General features: G+C 41.8%; 1 long non-coding RNA gene across 1 annotated transcript; it reads left to right on the top strand.

Annotated features, from left to right (window-relative positions):
• The first annotated feature begins 8,008 nt into the window (after positions 1 to 8,008).
• LOC145525876 (uncharacterized) lies at positions 8,009 to 22,053 on the top strand. Its single transcript, XR_014068475.1, has 3 exons — positions 8,009 to 8,225; positions 16,706 to 17,057; positions 18,302 to 22,053. It is a non-coding gene; the product is annotated as an uncharacterized LOC145525876 (long non-coding RNA).
• Positions 22,054 to 22,102: the final 49 nt, after the last annotated feature.

The raw sequence follows: 22,102 nt of genomic DNA, 5'->3' as shown, positions 1-22,102 counted from the left end.
CCTATTTGCATTATATTTCTTGAACTGTTAGATGTTTACAACATCTGATAATTAAGGAAGAGGTTGACTGAGCCACTGACTATAAGGTAGGGATAGACTAGTGAAGAGTGAAAAGAAATATCTGTACGGGGGTTGATTTTTTAAGTGGAAAGTTAACTGGTGAATATTTTCATGCATTGATGGCATTCAGAAGTCTACCATTGGTGTTCACCTTTTAAAGCCATGAGGGCAATAGTTTGAAAGTCAGAAGGCTGTGCTCCACTTCCACAGATCTGCTCTGTTACACTGAATAAGTCATTTCCTCTCGCTGGGTCTGTTTCCTCAACTGCAAAGTGACTAGACTGCATATATTCTAAAATCCTTCAACTTATAAAAAGTCTATTATCCTGCAGACAACTGGCAATGAGTAGGGGGTAACAAGCTTGAATTTAAAAGCTAAAAACCTCTGAAAGGCATGACAGAAAACCCTGGACAAGGTCTGACTCAAACTACGTATTTTCGTCTTGAGGATTCACTCGATCTCTTAGCAGCAGAGAAACTAATTAGATTTAATAAGAGACAAGGCTGCTAAATGAAAATACATGAGAAATATCACAGCGCTGAAGATTAACACATGTTCTGGTCTGTCCTCACCATAAAACCAGGATCCCCATTTATCCTGGAATCTGTGACCTAGACAGAGCGAGAGGGAAAAGCAGCTTATTCATCTAGGATAATTAAGGATTTTATCCCAAAGTGAGAATTAGCAATACAAGCACGTCTAGAAATAGGAAATACATAAGTGGTAAAAGATCAGTCTTCTCCCATCTTAATACTTAGAAAGTCCCTAAGGCTTCTAATTATTCAGTGGTTTCCCACTGAACCAACATATCTATCTAGCATGGTGTTCAAAGCCTCCATGATGTGATCCTTGCAAGTATCTCTGCCCTTGTCACTCACTATTTCACTGCTTTTACTTTGTATATCAGCATTAAGGAATGTTTTAAATATTTGGGAATATTCCATCTACACTGAGCTCTTCCCCACTTCCATGACTATATTTCTCCTGTATTTCTCAGAATTCTCTTTCCCACCTTCCACCCTATCCCACAGCCAAACTATTTATAGTTCCGTGAGCATGTTCCCTGCAGCCTCCTCTTTCAGGGTCACTTTTCAATTACAACATATTTTACTACAATTAACAGAATACCAAAACAAAAAATAGCTGAAACAATACAGAATTTAAAATAGTTTGTTCAGTGACTCTACATCCTCAGGCTTTACGTCCTCCCCCAATACACACACACAGACACACACACACACACATAGCAAAATGGCTGTCACAGCTCCAGGCATCACAGCTCACCTAATAGCATCCAAAAATATTCAAAAGAGAACTTTACCTTCTTGACTCTCTTTTTTATGAAGGAGAAAAGTCTTTCCCAGAAGCTCCCACCCTCAGCAGAGTTTTCCTCAGATTCCATTGGCCAGAAAACATCTTAAACTTCCCAGGAATAAAACTTATTAAGCACTTACTCTCTGCTCCATTCCTAAATGTCACAGATCTCCCCCTAGTTTCACCTCTGACTCTGTTTCTTATTTTAGCAACATTTACTAAATATTACTAAGTGCTAGGCACTCTGCTAAGCACTCTAAAAACATTATCTTATTTAGCTCTGGACTTCCCAGGTGACACTAGTGGTAAAGAGTCCACCTGCCAACACAGGAGACACAAGAAATGTGGGTTCGATCCTTGGGTTGGGGAGATCCCCTGGAGTAGGAAATGGCAAGCCACTCCAGTATTCTTACCTGGAAAAATTCCATGGACAGAGAAGCCTGGCAGCCTACAGTTCATGGGATCACAAGGAGTCAGGCATGACAGAACATTCCATAGCATTCTATTTATTTGGCTCTTAGAACAACTCTGTGAGGCAGGCATTACTATCCCCATTTTAAAGTCTAGGCAATGGCCCAGAAAGGTTAAGCAATTTGCCCAAGGATACACAGCTAGAAAAAGGTAGAGCCAGGATTCAGATCTTAGTATGTCCAACTCCAAAGCTCAACCTCTCAGCCACTCTTTGTCCTTCTCCTATCTGTCTCTTCTTGACATTCTTTACCCCTCAGTGGCCCCATCTCTTTTACACAGTTGAAGTCTCCCTGTTTAACGAACGCTTTTACATTGTTTAGCAACATTATCAGATCTTCCCTATAATTGAAGAGAAATGAGGGCCATTTTCCTTCACCCTATTCTCTCCTCAATCTATCAAGCTTCTCAAAACACCTCTTCACACTCACTGATTCCACAGCTTCAGGACACATTTACTCTTTGCTTAATCTAGCATCTTTCCCTGCCTCCCCACTGAAACAGTTCTGCCCAAGGTTATCGACAACAGCCAATCGAATGGCTTCTCCCCACGTTCCCTCCTCCTGGACGTGATTAATTGGCACAGCAGCCAGGCAGCCGCCCAGGGCTCCTGTCTATATGGGACTCCAAAACATCACTGGAAATATAACAAATGAAGAAAACTGTGTTTACCAGAACTCCTCTCAGGAGTTAGTACTGTGTGCAGTTGGCAGGGCTGGGAGATCTCCCCAGGAGGAGTGCCTGAGTAACAACAAATGCTTTCCAACTGCCCACCTATAAGGGTTAGTCTCTAATTGCAGGGCTTATATTTTGCTGAATATAGAAAGCAAGCCTGGAGCCAGAGCTAATTGCTTGGGTCAAAAGAGGAGAGGCCTTTGCCCCATATGATGCTCAAGGGCTCTTCCAAATTAACACTAAACAAATATTTAAAGAACATCAGTTTGAAGGATGCAAAATGATTAGCTTACTCTATGGACCTACATTCCCCAGTCAGATAAATCTGCTGTGTATAACATGACTAATCCGCTTCCTCCTCCCCTCCCTTGATGGTGTGGTCTGCTTTCTTCTGGGCCCCAACATCCCACTGGTAAGTCTTCTCTCTCTCTCTCTCACTTTCTCATTATCTCTTCTTTATTTCATTCATTCCTCTGCCTCTACCTACACCTATAACAGGCACATTTCCCCAGGCTCTGGGGGCTTCTTTCTCTACATCTTCTCCGCCCTGGTCTCAACCACTCCCAAATGTATTAGTTATCTACTGCTGCATAACAAAGGACCCCAAAACTTATCAGATGAAAACAACAAACATCTCTCATCTTACAGTCAGAAATCCAGGAGTGGCCTACCAGGTGTTTCTGGCTCAAAATCCCTCAGAAGGCCGCAATCAAAGTATCAGCCAGGACTGCAGTCATCTTAAGGCATGACCAGGAGAGAATTCATTTCCAGGCTCACTCACGTGCTTCTCCATGGGGCTGCATCATAACATGGCAGTCAGCTTTCCCAAGAGAGAGTAGTCCAAGGAAACACACTCAAGATGGACACCACATTCTTTATAACCTAATCTCAGAGTGACATCCCACCACTTTTGCTCAATTCTGTGCACTAGAATCAAGTCAAAGTCCCATCAACACTCAAAAGGAGGGGATTATACAAAGGCATATATATACTATATATCACTTAGGCCATTTTAGGGGCTGTAAAGGCTCTCCCATCGACTCTAAGGAGAGTCACTACTTTTGTCATGATCCTTTCATCTCAATTCCCAACCGCCTGCTAGATCATTCCATGCGGACCTGGGAGGTGGCTGGCAACTCATGTTCTATGTACCTCAAACCAACTTTGTTGTGTTCCTTTAAAGCAACTCAATATGCCTGCCTTCTTCCACTGAAGGCACTGCTGTTCTCCCAGTTCCTGAAGATTGGGGGCTCCGAGTCATCCTTTTATGCTTTAATCCAACAAAAATCCTCATGTTGCCATTTACTGAGCCCCTGATATGTGCCAGGCTCTTTCGCAGACATTATCCTATTTAATTTCTGCAGTGCTGTAAGGTGAATGAACTCATTTTTCTTTCAAAGAGAAGTCAATTTCCTGGAGTTGGGTCCCATGCTATGTGCTGAGAAACAGCAATGAATAAGACAGGCACAGTCCCTCGGGTATTTATAACCTAACAGAGGAGAATTTTCCTATACTAAGTACCCCCATGGCTGAGACCATATGTTGTATATAGCAAAAAACTAGGGCTTGAAACAAAACAGACCTAGGTTCATGTCCCAGTTTATCCATTTACCAGATAGGTGACCTTTGGCAAGTTACTGAACCTCAGTTTCCTCTGGGGGAAAAATAATAGTGCCTACCTCATGCAGCTATTTTGAGTATTAAAGGAGATAATTCAATTATTCCACCTGGCACACCTAGGGTTCAACAAAAGGGAGGTTTTGATGATGACATGTGATCACAATCGTAGCACTCATTTACCCAGCTCACAGCAGCAATCATCACTAACATTTGTGGAGAGCCACTGTACACCAGACACATTTTTAAGCACCATATATGCAATAACTCACTTACTCCTCACAGCCAGTCTATGAAACAGACATATTATTATGGCCATCTTATATATGAGGAAACTGAAGTACAGAGTGGTTAAGTGATTTGACCAAGGATACAAAGAGACAGAAACAGAATTTGACCTTAAGTAGACTAGCCTCAGGGCCAAGGCCTGGATAGAATTTTAGAAGTAGAGATGCCTGAAGAACCCAGTGCTTAGCAAATCCTCGTGGTGTGTCTGTCTGTCTGTGTGCATGACTATGTATGTGTATTTGTGTGTGGTCATGTATGTAGGATTGTGTGTGTGGCTACACACATGTGTAGACTGTGTGTGTGTGTGTGTGTGTTCATGCTCACTGTTCTGGGTAGAGAGAAAGAAATTCACATTCTGGGTCACATTTTTGCATTTTCTTTGCATTTGGGAAAGAAGATTTTGGTTGTGAAAAATCTTGCTTGTTTGTTTTTCTTAGAATTCCTCTCCTTTTTCTAAAGCATGCTCCCCACCTGTGGTTCAGAGAATGATGAAAAAGCCCCCAGTAGCAAAGTAGAACCTGCCTCTTAAGGGCACATAAAAAGAACTACAAAACTCACTTAAACCTTTCCTACTGATAAATTATAGGGAGATTTCCTCAGTAAAGAAGACAAATGAATTATACAGTATTTCATTCCAATACATTCCCCTGCTTCACCCTATATATTTCTAAGACACAACTGGAAGAAGAATAGCTCTATGGGAGGCAGCATTGCCCCCATCCCCCAGGCCCAGACTTGGTGTGTTCATCACAAGGGCTTAATAGTTTGTACGCCTCTCTCCCAGTGAAGATGTCTTTATTTGGAAGTGACCAATTCTGGTATCAAAAAATCTACTTGCCATGTCTCTCCCTCTTTCCCTCCTCTGGGAAAAACCCTTGGGTTTTTTTCCCCCTTCCATCCCATTTCTAACCTCCTCCCCACTCCCCCTGTCCCTTCCTTCTACTTCTCATCTTTACTCATAAATTTAGGACACACAGGAGTGTCTATCAGGTAGGGATTTGGTGTCTGACTCAGCTTTGCCATTTACTACCTATGTGACCTTGAGCAAGTGGTTTAACCTCTCAGAGCCTCAGGTCCTTCGTCTGAGAAATAAAGACAATTGTGAGGATTAAGTGAAATAAGTAAGTAAGGAGCTTAGAATAGTGCCTGACATGTGCCAAGCACTAAATATGTATTAGAAGTAACTATTAAATGCATAATGAATCACAATGAGGACTCAAAGATTTCCTGATTGAATGCTTATACATATGTTAAGAATAGGCCTCTGGTTAAGAAAGAATTTAGCCTGGCATCACGCAGTGGTCAAGAAGTCAGACCTGGGCTTATGTGCAAGCTCAACAACATACTGGTTTTGTGACCTTGGGTGAGAGACTTAAGCTCTCTAGGAATCAGTTTCCTCGCTGTCAGATGATAATAATAAAAGCCCCCACCTCTCAGGTGGGTATAAGTGATTAGTTTTAAGCCCTTAGCTCAGATTCCGGTACACAGCAGATGTCCACTAAATGGTCCTTCTTAGGATTGGGGTATACCCTTCCCTTTGCAGTCCATGAACTCTCCTTGTCCATTTTTAACTCTTCCCTATATGGTCTTTAACTCTCCTCACTCCCTATTTACACACAAAACAAGGAAGATTCGTGAGAGTGTTTATTCAATGCTGTATCTCCTATCTATTGCTTCCCCCCGCTCCCCCCAAAAAAAACCCCAAAACTTAGTGGCTGAAAATGGCCACAATCATTTAATTTGCTCACAAAGCTGCAATTTGGGAAGGGCTTGGCAGAGATGACTCTTCTCTGCTCCAAGCAGCATCGGGTAAGACAGCTAGACTGGGTGCTTACTTATTCATTTGGCGCTCTGGGTCTTAGTTGTGGCATGTAGGATCTAATTCCCTGATTAGGGATTCAATCCAGGACCTTACATTGGGAGTACAGAGTCTTAGCCACTGGACCACCAGAGAAGTCCCTGGCAGATCCATTTTCAAGATGGCTCGTTTATGCGACCAAAAAGTTGGTGCTGGTTTTAGGCTGGCAACCCAGCCAAAACTATGTAGTGTGGAGGTTGGATCCTCTCCACAGGCTGCCTGGGCTTCCTCACAGCATGGTGTCTGTGACCCAAAAGTCAATGTTCTAAGAGAACAAGAGGGAAGTGGATAGTACTTTTATGAACTTGTCTGGGATGTCATATAGCACCTTCCATTGATATTCTATTGCTCAAGGTAGTCACAAACATCCACCCAAGTTCAAGAGGAAATAGATTTTTTAATTGGCATATAATTGCTTTACAACGTTGTGTTAGTTTCTGTGGTATACAACGTGAATCAGCTGTACCTATACATATATCCTCTCCCTCTTGAGCCTCCCTCCCACCCCACCCCCATCCCACTCCTCTAGGTCATCACAGAGCACCAAGCTGAGCTCCTTGTGTTAACCGGCAGCTTCCCATTAGCTATCCGTTTTACACATGGTAGTGTATATATGGGGCTTCCCTAGGAGCTCAGACAGTAAAGAATCCACCTGCAGTGCATATGACATAGATTCTTGATAGCCAGTAAAACATGTAAGATTGGTGATACTGTTGTGGTCATCCTTAGAAAATACAACCTGCCATAATTGACCGCTTTCTTTCCCCCAACCTCCATCCTCCAAGGAAAGCATTCCACCTAAATGAGTTATTGCTTCCAAACAATCTTAATCAGGTTAGAGCTAAAGAAAGCCAACCTGAGAGCCTCATAAGACACTGAACTGGTTTCATGCATGCTGCCTAACTGTTTGGATTAGCTGTGTGAATCTGCTGGTTTGGCCACATTTTCCTTTTCTTTGACTAAATTTTCTTCATCTGGTCATTTGTAGGATGCGGTTCTGAGGAGTAGGGGCTGGGGAAGGACAACAGGAGAGAATATCACGGATACTATGGTCAAGTTTAACTCCTCACTTAGAACGTAAAGATAAAGGCTTAGGAATGTGAATTTAAGATTAAGATCAAATGGGCTGGAGCCAGGGTTTGTAATCATCTCCTAATTCCAAGATCAGCATTCTTTCCACACTACTCCACTGCCCTGGACCCTAAGGATTTTTCATCAAGTGCTTACTCACAACAAAGGACTAACTAATACGCATCTCTATTCCTATGAAGGCAGCCACGCCCTGCTCTAGTCCCTTGTGCTGGGAAGTCTGAGACAATTACCTTCTACATGATTGGATGTGATTCTACCCTTCCAGGGACAGCTGATTGGCTTAGGTTTAATCACGTGACCTAAAGGCAGCCAATCCAGAGGGCTGGTGCATAAAGGTGAGCTAAACCAATCAGATTCTCTCTCTCTGGAACCTGAACTAAGAAATAGAAGGCAGCACTTGATCATGGGAAAGATTGCTGAAAGTTCATTGAGCACAGTAGTGGTGAAACTGCCTTCAAAGTCTTCTGCAAGCTGATATTTTGATGAGCAGAAACTGTGAGTTACAGATGAGGTAGTCCATAGAGAGACGAGTAGAGCAGTCCCAAAATATAGAGACAAAGAGTTACAAAAGGAGGGAGAAAACAGTCATGTCATTAGAACCATTTCAGATTCTGAGAACTTTCCATTCCAGTTTCAGGAACTTCATCATTAAGCCCATTTTGTCCCCAGAATTGGGACTCCTGGATCATTTGGTAGTTTAGTTTTAAGTTTTTGAGGAACCATCATACTGTTTTTCCATAGCAGCTACACCAGTGTACACTACCAGCAACAGTGCACAAGAGTTCCCTTTTCTGCATGTCCTCATCAACACTTGTTATATTTTAGTCTTTGTGATAACAGCCATCATGACAGGTATGAGGTGATATCTCACTGTGGTTTTGGTTTGCATTCCCCTGATGAGTAGTGAATTTGAGAATCTTTTAATATACTAGTTGGCCATTTGTGTATCTTCTTTGGAGTGATGTCTACTCAGGTTCATTGCCCATCTTTTCAATCAGGTTGTTTGGGGGGTTGGGTTTGGTTTGTTTTTTTTGTTTTGTTTTTGTTTTTTGGTTTTGTTTATTATTTGCTTCTTTGATTTTGCTATGGATAAAGAAAATGTGCTATATACATACAATGAAGTATTATTCAGCCTTTTAAAAGAAGGACATTCTGTCAAGAACTTGGAGGCTTTTGGGGGACAATGGGTAGGTGAAATAAGCCACAGAACTATTTCATGATTTCACTTACATGAAGTATTGAAAAACAGTAAAACTTATAGAAACAGAGAGTTGAATAGTGACTGCCAGTGGCTGGGAGAGGGAAAGGTGAGAAATTGCTTTTTGAAAGGGATAAAGTTTCAGTTACACGAGATGAGTAAGTACTAGAAATCTGCTGTACAAACTGTTGCACCTATAGTTAACAATACCACAGTATAGACTTTAAAATTTAGGAGACTAGTTCTCATGCTAAGAGTTCTTACCACAGTTTTTTCCTAAAAAGTCCCTTTTATTTACATTGACCTGTATTCTTTACCAATTACTCCACTGCCTTAGCTCACTAAAATGTAGCGATTTTTCACCCATTTCACAGATAAGTAAACTGGGACTCAGAGAGGCTAACCAACTTACCCAAGATAGCACAGCAATTGAGTGACAGAATGAAGCCTGAGCCCTCTCTTACACATCTTTTAGTAAGGTCATCCCTCTCTGACCTGTCCCTCTAATTAACACTACCCCCTCCGGAGACTTTTCCTTGGTGGCTGCTATTAAGATATTTTAGCAATAACCCTGTCCTTGACAAATGACTTTGCCTTAGGATTCCATCTTCCTGATGGAATTATTTGATTCCACCTCTTCCTCAAGCTGAGTTAATTGCCAAGACTGTAGGGAAATCTCACTGCCTCCTCAGTTCACGCAGCAGGAACCCCATCCTTAACAAGGCAGCTTTCTGACAAAGTGTGTTAGATGGCCTCAGACAAAACTTTCCTAGCAGGGAATTGGAGAGGAAAGAAAAAAAAAAAGCAGAATAGAGAGGTGGGGGACGGGGGAAGGGGGAAGGACGGAAATCTCTTTCAATTGATTTCTTTGCCATAGAGAAGTCTTTAAAAATCACTTTTTAGCTGCAGACCTCACATATGTGAGCTGTTACGCTGAGAGAGGGAGGAAAAAAATCAAGTCTGCATTGGATCAAACTGTGATCTTTCATTCATCTGAACAGGCAGCCCTCTTGGTAAACAGAAAATTAGAAATTCAAACAAAAGGAAGAGGAAATGTCTGAGGCAGCACTGGCCTCAGGCAGAATTCTGAGGTTTGCAAAGTGTGAGTCCAGGATCTTCCAGTGCCCATTCCCCACCTCCCCAAAGAAGAAACTCCCTTGAGCAAGGTAAAGAAAAGAACTTGACTTTGCCTCTCTCTTAGTGTCTCCTTCTCCTTTGTGGGAGATCTCCTGTCACTTGTCCCATTCAGTCTTGACATCATATGTCCCATTAGTGTTCTGTGATGCTAGCAAGAGACTCTCAGGAAGGGCTAATTGATATTTCAACCAACTGTTAATTAACTGATAATGAAATCTAAGCTCAAGATACCCCATCAATCCAAGGATATTTGATATTTGAAAAAGGGAGCTCTTGGAGAGCCCAAAGTCTTCAAGACACAGAGTCTGTGGTGGAGGAATAGTGTTAGTCACTCAGTCGTGTCTGACTCTGCAACCCCAAGGACTGTAGCCTGCCAGGCTCCTCTGCCCATGGGATTCTGCAGGCAAGAATACTGGAGTAGGTTGCCATTCCCTTCTCCAGGGGATCTTCCTGACCCAGGGACTGAACACGGGTCTCCTGCATTGCAGGCAGATTCTTTACCATCTGAGCCACCAGGGAATCCCGGATGAATAGTAAGCAGTGTGTTTACTGAGGGGAGTGGTGGATGCTGTGAGGTACTGCCAAGATCCGCCTTCAGAAATGAAAGATGCATTATCTCAACTGCTGAAGTACTTTTTAAAGACCCTTTGCAGTTAGCCCTTGCAGGGACTGCCTCAGCTGAAGGGGAATACCTCACTCAAGATCACGCCCCCTTCTCTGGGCAGCCTGCACCCAGTTACTAATGAACAGGAGATATGCCGGCTCAGCCTTCTTGTTGAGACAACTTCGGACACAAATTTGGAAGATCACCCCATGTTCAGAACTCCCCCTAAGGCTGGATGAGGTTTCTGCTAAGACTACATTACAGCTCAATTTCCCCCTCTTCAATCCTGCATCCTTCCCTTCCTCCCATAAGTATTTATCCTAAAGGTTCTTCCTAATAAGCATCCTGCATGCCAATTCCCATCTCAAACTCAGTTTCCCCAAGGAATCCAATCTGTGACAGGGCAATGAGAGAAAGCCCTCTTTGATAAATCCAACATGCTTTATCACTCCAGGTGCTGCACTTCCCCTGTTCTGTTCAGAAATTGTATTCCCTAGAGTTATGCAATCCTTTAACCCTGTGTTGTCATTGCTTCAAACCACACCATCCACTCATATGCATGCAATCATGAGCACCTAGCTATTTGCTCTACTGACCTCTGAGATTGTCTCTTCCAGGTACCTGACTCTTGCCCTGTGACCTGTTTCTGTCACTCGGGGCTTTGCAGTGTGTTTTCTCTGTACCACTATCTGGCCTACCAAGCTATTTCCCCACATCCTGATGCTTCTCCCACATCTGGTCCTCCTCAAAATGTGCGTGTTCCAGTTTTGGAACTAAATATATCGGGGCATTGGGCATGTATTTACTCTTCTGAGCCTCCATTTCCCCAGTGTGATTATGGCACAGACTGCTGATCAGCTCCCAATATCCATTATTCCCTCCTTCCTTCCCCGGAGCATGTGACCACTCTTGTAGACATTTCCGAGCCTGCCTTGCAGCTAGGTGCCACGTGACCATATTCTGACCAATGAAACTGCCTAGTATATTTAACTGCTATATTGTTCACCTAAAAGCAAGCTGTTTTACCTCCACCTTCCTTTCTTTCTGCTGGCTAAGAAATCCCAAGAAGTAGAACAGCTGCCTTGAATTCATAAATGCAAGTGAGTTTCAAATCAACAAACTCTGCCAGTTATATGAGATAAATAAGCTTCTAGTTTAAGTTACTGTAGGTGGGAGTTACAGCGGTTTTGTATGTATCATAACCAATATACAAAAAACCAAGATAATAACCCTTACCTCACAGATCTCCTAATGACTAAACATCCTCAATGAGCATTTCTTCATCCCATGTCTGTTTAACTTATCTCTAAATGAGGGGTTTTAAAAGAACAGATCTCAAGAGATACAGAATAACACAAGGAAAGATCCTCAACTTGGAGCCCAGATAAGCCAGAATTCACCCTATATAAGCTCTGTAATCCAGGGTCGAATCACTTAACCTCTCTGTGTTTTTGCTTCTTTGCTTTCTGTAGTTATCTGATAGGGTTGTTGTGAAATCAAATAAGAAAATGTATATAACATGCTTATGTAAATCCGTGTTACATGATGGGTGCCAGTTTTGTAGACTCTCAATCAAAGGTAGCCATTATTTGTCAGAGAGACCACTTTGTCAGAGGGATGTGACCATGTGATCTGGAACCAGGCCATCTAGGATTGAATCCAAGTTCCTCCACTTACAATATGTGTGAACTTAGGTGGGCTGCTAAGTCCCTCTGGATCTTAATTTCCATCTCTATAAAATAGGAATGATAATAGTATCTACCTTATAGGTTCATCATAAGGGTCAAATGAATTGATAGTTTTAAAGTCCTAGTAGAGAACCTAGCAGGTGGCAAGCGTTCAAAAATCCTACCTATTGATTATCATTATCAAAAACTCATTGCAGGGCTGATAGGTTAGGACTCTCCTCTCAAAATTGAAAAGCAACCAAAGGCTCGATCAAGGGATAATGCATACTCCAGTGAAAATGAGATCTGCCCTCGCTGACCTGCTGTTAGCTGAAATACTCATTATTAGAACCACATCTTCAAATTAAGATGTGTTTTTATAAAAATACTAGCCTCAAACCAAAATATATTAACAGAAAATGAGACTGGTTGGCCTATTTTATAATTCAGAAGAAATACACTCAGCTACTTATTCATTTAAACATTTTCTTTAAAAAAAATCTTTTTATTTTGTATTGGGGTAGAGTTGATTAACAATATTGTGACAGTTCCAAGTGAACAGTGAAGGGACTCAGTCATACATGTATCCATTCTCTCTCAAGCTCCCCTCCCATCCAGGCTGCCACATAACATTGAGCAGAGTTCCATGTGCTATACAGTAGGTCCTTTTTGGTTACCTATTTTGAATATAGCAGTGTGTACATGTCCATCCCAAACTCCCTAACTATCACTTCCCCCATCCTTCCCCCTTGCAACCCTAAGTTTGTTATCTAAGTTTGTGAGCCTCTTTCTGTCATTGAAACATATTCTAAGAAGCTATAAACATAGATCAAGGCTCTTAAGATATTAAAAACAATAATAGAAATCTATTTCTCCAGAATACTATCAGATTGTTAAGAAAAAACATAGTGGAAGACACTGCTAATTGCCTTGGCAATATCTATTAATATATCCCTTCTCTCTTGATAACAGAATCAAATTTTATTTGGATAAGTAAAGTGCTAATTCCAGGAAATGGATTATGATTGCTCTTCCCAGCCTCTCTTACAGCTAAGGTGGTCTTGTGGCCCAGGTACAGCCAACAAACATAAGCAACATCTACTGAGCGGGCAGTCCTGAAAAAGCATTTTCTTTTCTGGTAAGAGGAGACAAAGCAACTGGTTTGGTGCCTTTGCCTTTTTCCCTGGCTGTCTTCTTTCCATCCTGAACATCCATAAGATGTCTGAAACTGAAGCAGCTATCACATGATCTTAAGATAACAAGCATGAAAGGAAGACTGGTGAAAGAACAGATACACTGGCCCTGACATTTCCAAGCCACTCAACAAACCAACACCAGCATCCATGGACCTCCTGACCTCTTGTTATAAGCGATTACAGATGATTCTTACTTGAAGCTGAAAGTATTCCTAAATATTCAGGCTCGCTCACAGAATACAGAGCTATAGAAGGCAGGTCCAGATAGTAGTTTCTAAGACATGAGGCTATGCTCTTAAACTCAAGTTGTGGGGATGATATGAAAGTTCTGAGGAAGGTGCTAATACTAAATCATTCCCACTTCATCATTTTACCTGTGACCATCATCTAATTCAACCCAGTCTTTTGTGTATTCCTCTATCATGGATCCGAGTGGCTTATTGATAATACTAAGGGGCACAAAGTATAGCGAACATGTACTCCTTGCCCTCATATAAAACCCTGCTCTATTAGAACAGACACTCTCCCTAGACCATGGCTTCTTTCTTTCCTGTCATTTCTGTTCTAGCACAGAGCAATACTATCTCAAAGACTTTCTATGCCTTTTCAACTCCAGAGTCACACAGCAGTTAAGACCTATTAATATTTCAGCTCATTTTTCATTTGCAGGGCCATGATACTCATTGAACACAAACTGTCTATTTGTCTACCACAAAATGCACCCAAGTATCTCAAAATGTAATCTTCTGGTTACAAAATGAGACAGTGCTTTGGGACCCCAGAAAGTGCCCTCCCGGTACCTTTCAGGTCAATGCAAGGGAAATTTCTCCAGGACCTCTTCCACAATCCAGGGAATGAAATGGCCTCTTTTTCACATTATTAACCAGGAAAAAAAATTAACCACTGCGTGGAGGGAGAGAGCCATCTTTTTTAACCTGAAATATGACAGTACACCTCAGAGAGAGCTTGGGAGGGGATGTGTGTGTGTGTGTGTGTGTGTGTGTATAATATATATTCACACAAAATCCTACGAATTATATATTTGCTATATTGATCTATTCAGTTCTTTAATTTGTATAAAAATAATTTAGATAGTGAGAGATACTTCTGCTATCAACCTCACTTTATGTGAAGAAATTGAGACACAGAGTACATACCTCTTAAGAACAGTATTAGAATTTAACCCAAACTGTCTGACCATACCTAAGGTGACTGTATCATTTACTGTGCAAAATAGCATTCTTTTCAGGGTGAAATGACTGTTATTAAAGATAAGGCCAGAATAGCAGGTGTGAATCAGGACTATCCAACATAAACTAGAATATAAGGTCACTCTAGGTATATGGACCTCAATGAAACAACTGAATGAAATAATGTATTTAAAGAATTCATCTATATACCTGGAATATAATATGTGCTCAATATATATTACCCAGATTCAAGGTCATTTGAAGGCCTTCATCAGATGGAAGGTGTAAAGAGTTCCAGAGATACATAGTACCATCAAGTGATTCCTTAACGTGCCTCTTCCACCCTGGTCCTCTTGCTTTTTATGGAAGCGTCAGTTCTGGCACTTGACACCAGTCCCATGCGAGCAATGCAGAACCAGAAGAATGTGAGACGACTCAAGGCCTGCCTGCCTGCCTGCCTTGGGTTGATGGATAGGAAACCAGCAAACTGCTGAGAATGGCCCAAACACCCATCTGCCACATGCCAGCAAAGAAGTCGATGCCAGCAAAGAAGTCGGTGCTTCTGGAGCAGCCATTGATGTCTGTCTGGACATCTGATATCTCAGCTAAATTCAGACTGGCAATCAATAGAGACTCCTGCAGAGACCTCATTTTCACAGGTTCCCTTACCTCACCAGCATGTCATTTTGCAGTGGTGAGAACTTCAGTCAGGGCGGCTGCTCATTTCTAAGCAGTTGTCTGAAGTTTCCCATTTCTACCTCTACTCTCTTCTTTAATCACTTCATTTTACAGCAAGGAAAACATTTTATCAAGGGCCACTTTCCTTAAGGTGGGATTACAGATATCGAGTCATGAAATCATGGAAATTCTAGATAAAGCCAGATTGCTTTAAAAGTTTCTAGTCTGATCCCCTCAATTTACAGATAAAGAAACTGAGATATAATAAGAGACTCGCTTAATGTAATAGGCAAATTATTTTAGCATCAGAATGGAGTTGGGTGCAGGACTCTGGAGTTGGACTACCTAGATTCAGATTTTACCTCCATCACTTTCAATTTACTTTCTTTTTCTGTGCCTCACTTTTCTCATCTATAAACTGGGGCTAATCATAGTATCCACCTGCTTATTTCTATAAGGATTAAAACAGCTTAAAACTCCATAGCACAGTTTCCTAGGACTTAGAATAAGCATTAGATAAAGGTTGCATTTTATTATTAATATTGATGGAGCTGGTACAAAGTTTTACATCTCAGAAGGAAAAACTGAATTGTCATCCTTAGGAAAAAGGACATTTTTAAAGGTTTTAGACTTTTAAATGTTTTTCTTTGATAGCATTTAATGATTTCAAGGTAAATTAGCTTGACCAGCATTTCTTAAACTGTATTCCTTGATGTAGATGTATTAATAGTGGTTTCTTCCAAAGCAGGGAATTCCTTAAAATCCCTAGTTTGGTGGTCATACATGTTTGAGAAATACTAGGCCTTCTATTTCTTCCTCTCCCAGAGAGTCATAATGCACTTAAACATATTAAAGATCCAAGAAGTTCTGCAGGAAAGAAATCTGCGTGATGCTCTTTAGGCTGCCATTTCCCAAATATCGGTTCAGTTCAGTCGCTCAGTCGTGTCCGACTCTTTGCGACCTCATGAATTGCAGCACGCCAGGCCTCTCTGTCCATCACCAACTCCCGGAGTCTACCCAAACCCATGTCCATCGAGTTGGTGATGCCATCCAACCATCTCATCCTCTGTCGTCCTCTTCTCCTCCTGCCCCCAATCCTACCCAGCATCAGGGTCTTTTCCAATGAGTCAACTCTTCGCATGAGGTAGCCAAAGTATTGGAGTTTCAGCCTCAACATCAGACCCTCCAATGAACACCCAGGATTGATCTCTTTTAGGATGGATTGATTGGATCTCCTTGCAGTCCAAGGGACTCTCAAGAGTCTTCTCCAACACCACAGTTCAAAAGCATCAATTCTTCGGCACTCAGCTTTCTTGACTGTCCAACTCTCACATCCATACATGACCACTAGAAAAACCATAGCCCTGACTAGACGTACTTTTGTTGGCAAAGTAATGTCTCTGCTTTTAAATATGCTATCTAGGTTGGCCATAACCTTCCTTCCAAGGAGTAAGCGTCTTTTAATTTCATGGCTGCAATCACCATCAGCAGCGATTTTGGAGCCCAAAAAAATAAAGCCTGACACTGTTTCCACTGTTTCCCCATCTATTTCCCATGAAGTGATGGGACCAGATGCCATGATCTTAGTTTTCTGAACGTTGAGCTTTAAGCCAACTCTTTCACTCTCCTCTTCACCCAAAAAAGATGTCCTTTTCATTATAGGGGACTGGAATGCAAAAGTAGGAAGTCAAGAAACACCTGGTGTAACAGGCAAGTTTGGCCTTGGAGTACAGAATGAAGCAGGGCAAAGGCTAATAGAGTTTTGCCACGAGAATGCACTGGTAATAGCAAATACCCTATTCCAACAACACCAGAGAAGACTCTACACGTGGACATCACCAGATGGTCAACACCGAAATCAGATTGATTATATTCTTTGCAGCCAAAGATGGAGAAGCTCTATACAGTCAGCAAAAACAAGACCGGGAGCAGACTGTGGCTCAGATCATGAACTGCTTATTGCCAAATTCAGACTTAAATTGAAGAAAGTAGGGAAAACCACTAGACCATTCAGGTATGACCTAGATCAAATCCCTTATGAGTATACAGTGGAAGTGACAAATAGATTTAAGGGACTAGACCTGATAGAGTGCCTGATGAACTACGGACAGAGGTTCCCAAATATACTTGACCACAAAATCCATTCAAATATCCCCACTGACACTAGTATCCCAGAAAACAGTTTGAGAAATTCTAAATTAGATCAAAGCTTCTTGACATCTCCCACTCAAAATCAGAAGCCAAGCCATGTCACCTAACATTCCACAGCTTCCCAACCTGAAAAAAACCTAGCAAATAATCTACATGTGACATATTCTGCCCAGCCCAAGACTCCCATGGCACTGAGTCTTATTTTTTTAACTAAAAAAAAAATTACGTATTTGGCTGCCTCAAGTCTTAGTTGCTGCTTAGTTGCCCTGGGCATGTGGGGTCCTAGTTCTCCAACCAGGGATCCAGCCCAAATCCTCCGCATTGGCAGGTGGATTCTTAACCACTGGACCACCAGGGAAGTCCCAGTACTGAATCTTGACAAACATGTTTGTATATCTTTACTCTGTCACTCACCTCTTAGCTACAGCTAATTGGATGAGAGGTGGGCACTTGACTGAGGATGAACCAATCAGATGCTCTCCAGAGATAGCCTGGCATAGGGAGGTGACCCAGCTCCGAAGTTAAAGTCTCCAAACTCCTACTGATGGAAACTCAAACTATTCTGCTTAGAGCCTATTTCTCAAATGCTTCCCATCTAGTGGTAAAGATGGTGGCCAGCATCGCCTACCTATATTCTATTTCTCACTTCCCACAATTTCATGAAAAGTTTCAGAATTGATTTTGGTTGGCCCTAATTGGCACCACTTGGGTCACTGACTCATCCTCAACCAATCACAGAGGACAAGAGATATGGACCTCTGATTGACTGGGCCTGAGTCATGTGGCCATTTCTGAGGACAGAACTGACAAAAAACAAGAAACAAAACAACCCATCTAAATCTCACAGGACTAAGGGTATAGGAAGGGTGGCTCCCCAAAGTAAAACTGAGTTTCCATAACCAGAAGAGGCAATAGAGGGTGGACAAATAAAAATAAAGATTTCCACCATACTCGGGGCCACGTTACAACTTTTATGGCACTTCTATCTTCATGAGTCCCTTCCACCACAAAGACACATCTATTTAAAATTGTATTTTATGAATGTGTTGGCATAAAGACAAATATAATCCAGGCTGAGTTATATTCATGTTTTTCTTCTGATTTTAGAAGAAACTGAAACATTTTTATGGACTCTAGGAACTGCACCTACTGTGCCAATGGATAAATTAGCCCTGACTACACCAGCTTGCAGAAGGAAATCTTTCCAGGAGAAACTTGTGCCTACCAACCAGCAAGTACTCTCCCTGTGCCTGCCTTCCACACCATCCTCTAGCTTGTCCCAAGAGCTCATGAGGAGGAGCAGCCAGCTTTGCTACAGAACCAACCTGGAGAAAAGGGAGCCAAGTAAATTATGGGCTTCTTAATAAGCACAATCTTCCTGCTAAGGGGTTTATCTGCCAGAGTGCCTTAATCTGCTTTCAGAGTTCACATTCATTAACTGCCCAATTTCTGAATAGTGCTTATAGCCCCATTCACAAATCTCTCATTTGCTGTAACCCAAGTTATATTCATGGTTGTTACTTTTAGGATTACATGAAGTCAGTAACCTTTTACTTTCTCCCTCACCCAAGTCCACCCCAATAGTTTGAAGAGAGATGAACCAAAGGGATGTTTTCATGAAGAGGAAAAACAGAGGAAGAAACAAGCTGAAAAGGGCCCTGACTACTTTGAAACCAAAGTCCAAAAGGGACTTTCTGAGATTAGCTAGAAAATCTCTTGTCCCTAGTAATTTACCCTAAACTACTATGGGCAGAAGGAATGTCAGTCAGCATAGTGTGGTTCAGACATTCCTATCGGTCAACCATTTCTTAACACATTGGTGGGTTTTGTCATATTTATGTAACAACTGTACAAGTACTTATTAAGCTTTTGTTTACTTTAATCCACCTCCCTTTTCCCCACATCAGTTCAGTTCAGTTCAGTCACTCAGTCGTGTCCGACTCTTTGTGACCCCATGAATTGCAGCACGCCAGGCCTCCCTGTCCATCACCAACTCCCGGAGTTTACCCAAACCCATTCCATGGAGTCAGTGATGCCATCCAACCATCTCATCCTCTGTCGTCCTCTTCTCCTCCTGCCCCCAATCCTACCCAGCATCAGGGTCTTTTCCAATGAGTCAACTCTTCGCATGAGGTGGCCAAAGTATTGGAGTTTCAGCCTCAACATCAGTCCTTCCAGTGAACACCCAGGACTGATCTCCTTTAGGATGGACTGATTGGATCTCCTTGCAGTCCAAGGGACTCTCAAGAGTCTTCTCCAACACCACAGTTCAAAAGCATCAATTCTTCGGCGCTCAGCTTTCTTCAGCATCCAACTCTCACATCCATACATGACCACTGGAAAAACCATAGCCTTGACTAGACAGACTTTTGTTGGCAAAGTAATGTCTCTGCTTTTAAATATGCTATCTAGGTTGGCCATAACCTTCCTTCCAAGGAGTAAGCGTCTTTTAATTTCAGGGCTGCAGTCACCATCAGCAGTGATTCTGGAGCCCAAAAAATAAAGCCTGACACTGTTTCCACTGTTTCCCCATCTATTTCCCATGAAGTGATGGGACCAGATGCCATGATCTTAGTTTTCTGAACGTTGAGCTTTAAGCCAAGGTTTTCACTCTCCTCTTTCACCTTCATCAAGAGGCTCTTTAGTTCTTCTTCACTTTCTGCCATAAGGGTGGTGTCATCTGCATATCTGAGGTTATTGATATTTCTCCTGGCAATCTTGATTCCAGCTTGTGTTTCTTCCAGCCCAGCGTTTCTCATGATGTACTCTGCATGTAAGTTAAATAAGCAGGGTGACAATACACAGCCTTGACGTACTCCTTTTCCTATTTGGAACCAGTCTGTTGTTCCATGTCCAGTTCTAACTGTTGCTTCCTGACCTGCATACAGATTTCTCAAGAGACAGGTCAGATGGTCTGGTATTCCCATCTCTTTCAGAATTTTCCACAGTTTATTGTGATCCACACAGTCAAAGGCTTTGGCATAGTCAATAAAGCAGAAATAGATGTTTTTCTGGAACCCTCTTGCTTTTTTGATGATCCAGTGGATATTGGCAATTTGATATCTGGTTCCTCTGCCTTTTCTAAAACCAGCTTGAACATCTGGAAGTTCACGGTTCACGTATTGCTAAAGCCTGGCTTGGAGAATTTTGAGCATTACTTTACTATTCTAAGCATTGCCATCCATGAGATCAGAAGTTTGATATACCAGTTATATTTTTTCTGATACATTTAATTAAACATTAACTATTCAAATAGAAAATACTCCTGGTAAGATACCTACCACTAATTAGCTGTGTGACTTTAGCAAGTCACTCGCCCTCTCTGAGCTTCAGTTTCCTGGCCCAATTGACCTCTCAAAGGTCTATGATTCTAAAATTCCAGACATATTTAGGCAGTTGAATTTTCTGAGATTATGTTCTACTTTTTCTCCCACTTTTCTGGATTTCATTTTTCTGAGTATTAATTTTTAAATGAGGGCGGAAACTATATAAACTTTGAAAATAAAATATATCTTAAGCTACTCTTTTTCCTTTATTTTCTATATTCTAATCTATTGCATTTTTTTCAGACTTCTCTTCATCCAAGCTCTTTCAGAACTTCAGAGGTTTTGCACACACTGTTCCTTCTGGAGGCAATGCTTTTCCCACATGTTAACACTTACTCACCCTTCATATCTCAGTTTAGTGTTCCTCATTCAGGAAAGGCTTCCCAACCTTTTACCGCCACATCCACTATGAGTCAGGTCTTTTTGTTAAATGCTTCCATATTAGTCTGTTTCCCAGATGTAATTTTTTAAATTTGGGGGGCGTCATTTTAATGTCTGACCTCCTCGGTAGAATTTAAGTTTCAGGAAAGCAGGAATAGCATTTGGTTTTCTCGCCACTGTGTTTCCAGAAATTTCTATAATGTCTAGCACACAGTTGTTGTTTAGTCACTAAGTCATGTCTGACTTTTTTGAGACCCCATGGACTTTAACCCACCAGGCTCCTCTGCCCGTGGAATTTTCCAGGCAAGAATACTGGAATGAGAATGGCTGCTATCCAAAAGTCTACAAGCAATAGATGTTGGAGAGGGTGTGGAGAAAAGGGAACCCTCTTACACTGTTGGTGGGAATGCAAACTAGTACAGCCACTATGGAGAACAGTGTGGAGATTCCTTAAAAAACTGGGACTAGAACTGCCATATGGCCCAGCAACCCCACTGCTGGGCATACAGACCAAGGAAACCAGAATTGAAAGAGACGCGTGTACCCCAATGTTCATCGCAGCACTGTTTACAATAGCCAGGACATGGAAGCAACCTAGATGTCCATCAGCAGATGAATGGATAAGGAAGCTGTGGTACATATACACAATGGAATATTACTCAGCCATTAAAAAGAATACATTTGAATCAGTTCTATTGAGATGGATGAAACTGGAGCCCATTATACAGAGTGAAGTAAGCCAGAAAGAAAAACACCAATACAGTATACTAACGCATATATATGGAATCTGAAAGATGGTAACAATAACCCTATATGTGAGACAGAATAAGAGACACAGATGCATAGAACTGTCTTATGGACTCTGAGGGAGAAGGTGAGGGTGGGACGTTCTGAGAGAATAGCATTTAAACATGTATGTTATCATATGTGAAACAGAACGCCATTCCAGGTTCGATGCATGAGACAAATGCTCAGGGCTGGGGCAATGGGATGACCCAGAGGGATGGGATGGGGAGGGAGGTGGGAGGGGGGTTCAGGATGGGGAACACATGTAAACCCATGGCTGATTTATGTCAATGTATGGCAAAAACCACTACAATATTGTAAAGTAATTACCCCCAACTAAAATAAATAAATTTATTTAAAAAAAAAGAGAATACTGGAATGAGTTGCCATTTCCTTCTCCGTGGGATCTTCCCAA

Source organism: Giraffa tippelskirchi, chromosome 11 (assembly GCF_054371585.1).
Source record: "Giraffa tippelskirchi isolate mGirTip1 chromosome 11, T2T-mGirTip1v1.2.pri, whole genome shotgun sequence".
Lineage (NCBI taxonomy): Eukaryota > Metazoa > Chordata > Mammalia > Artiodactyla > Giraffidae > Giraffa > Giraffa tippelskirchi.
The sequence above is the reverse complement of the archived record's forward strand: the minus strand, read 5'-3'. Positions and strand labels throughout refer to the sequence as shown.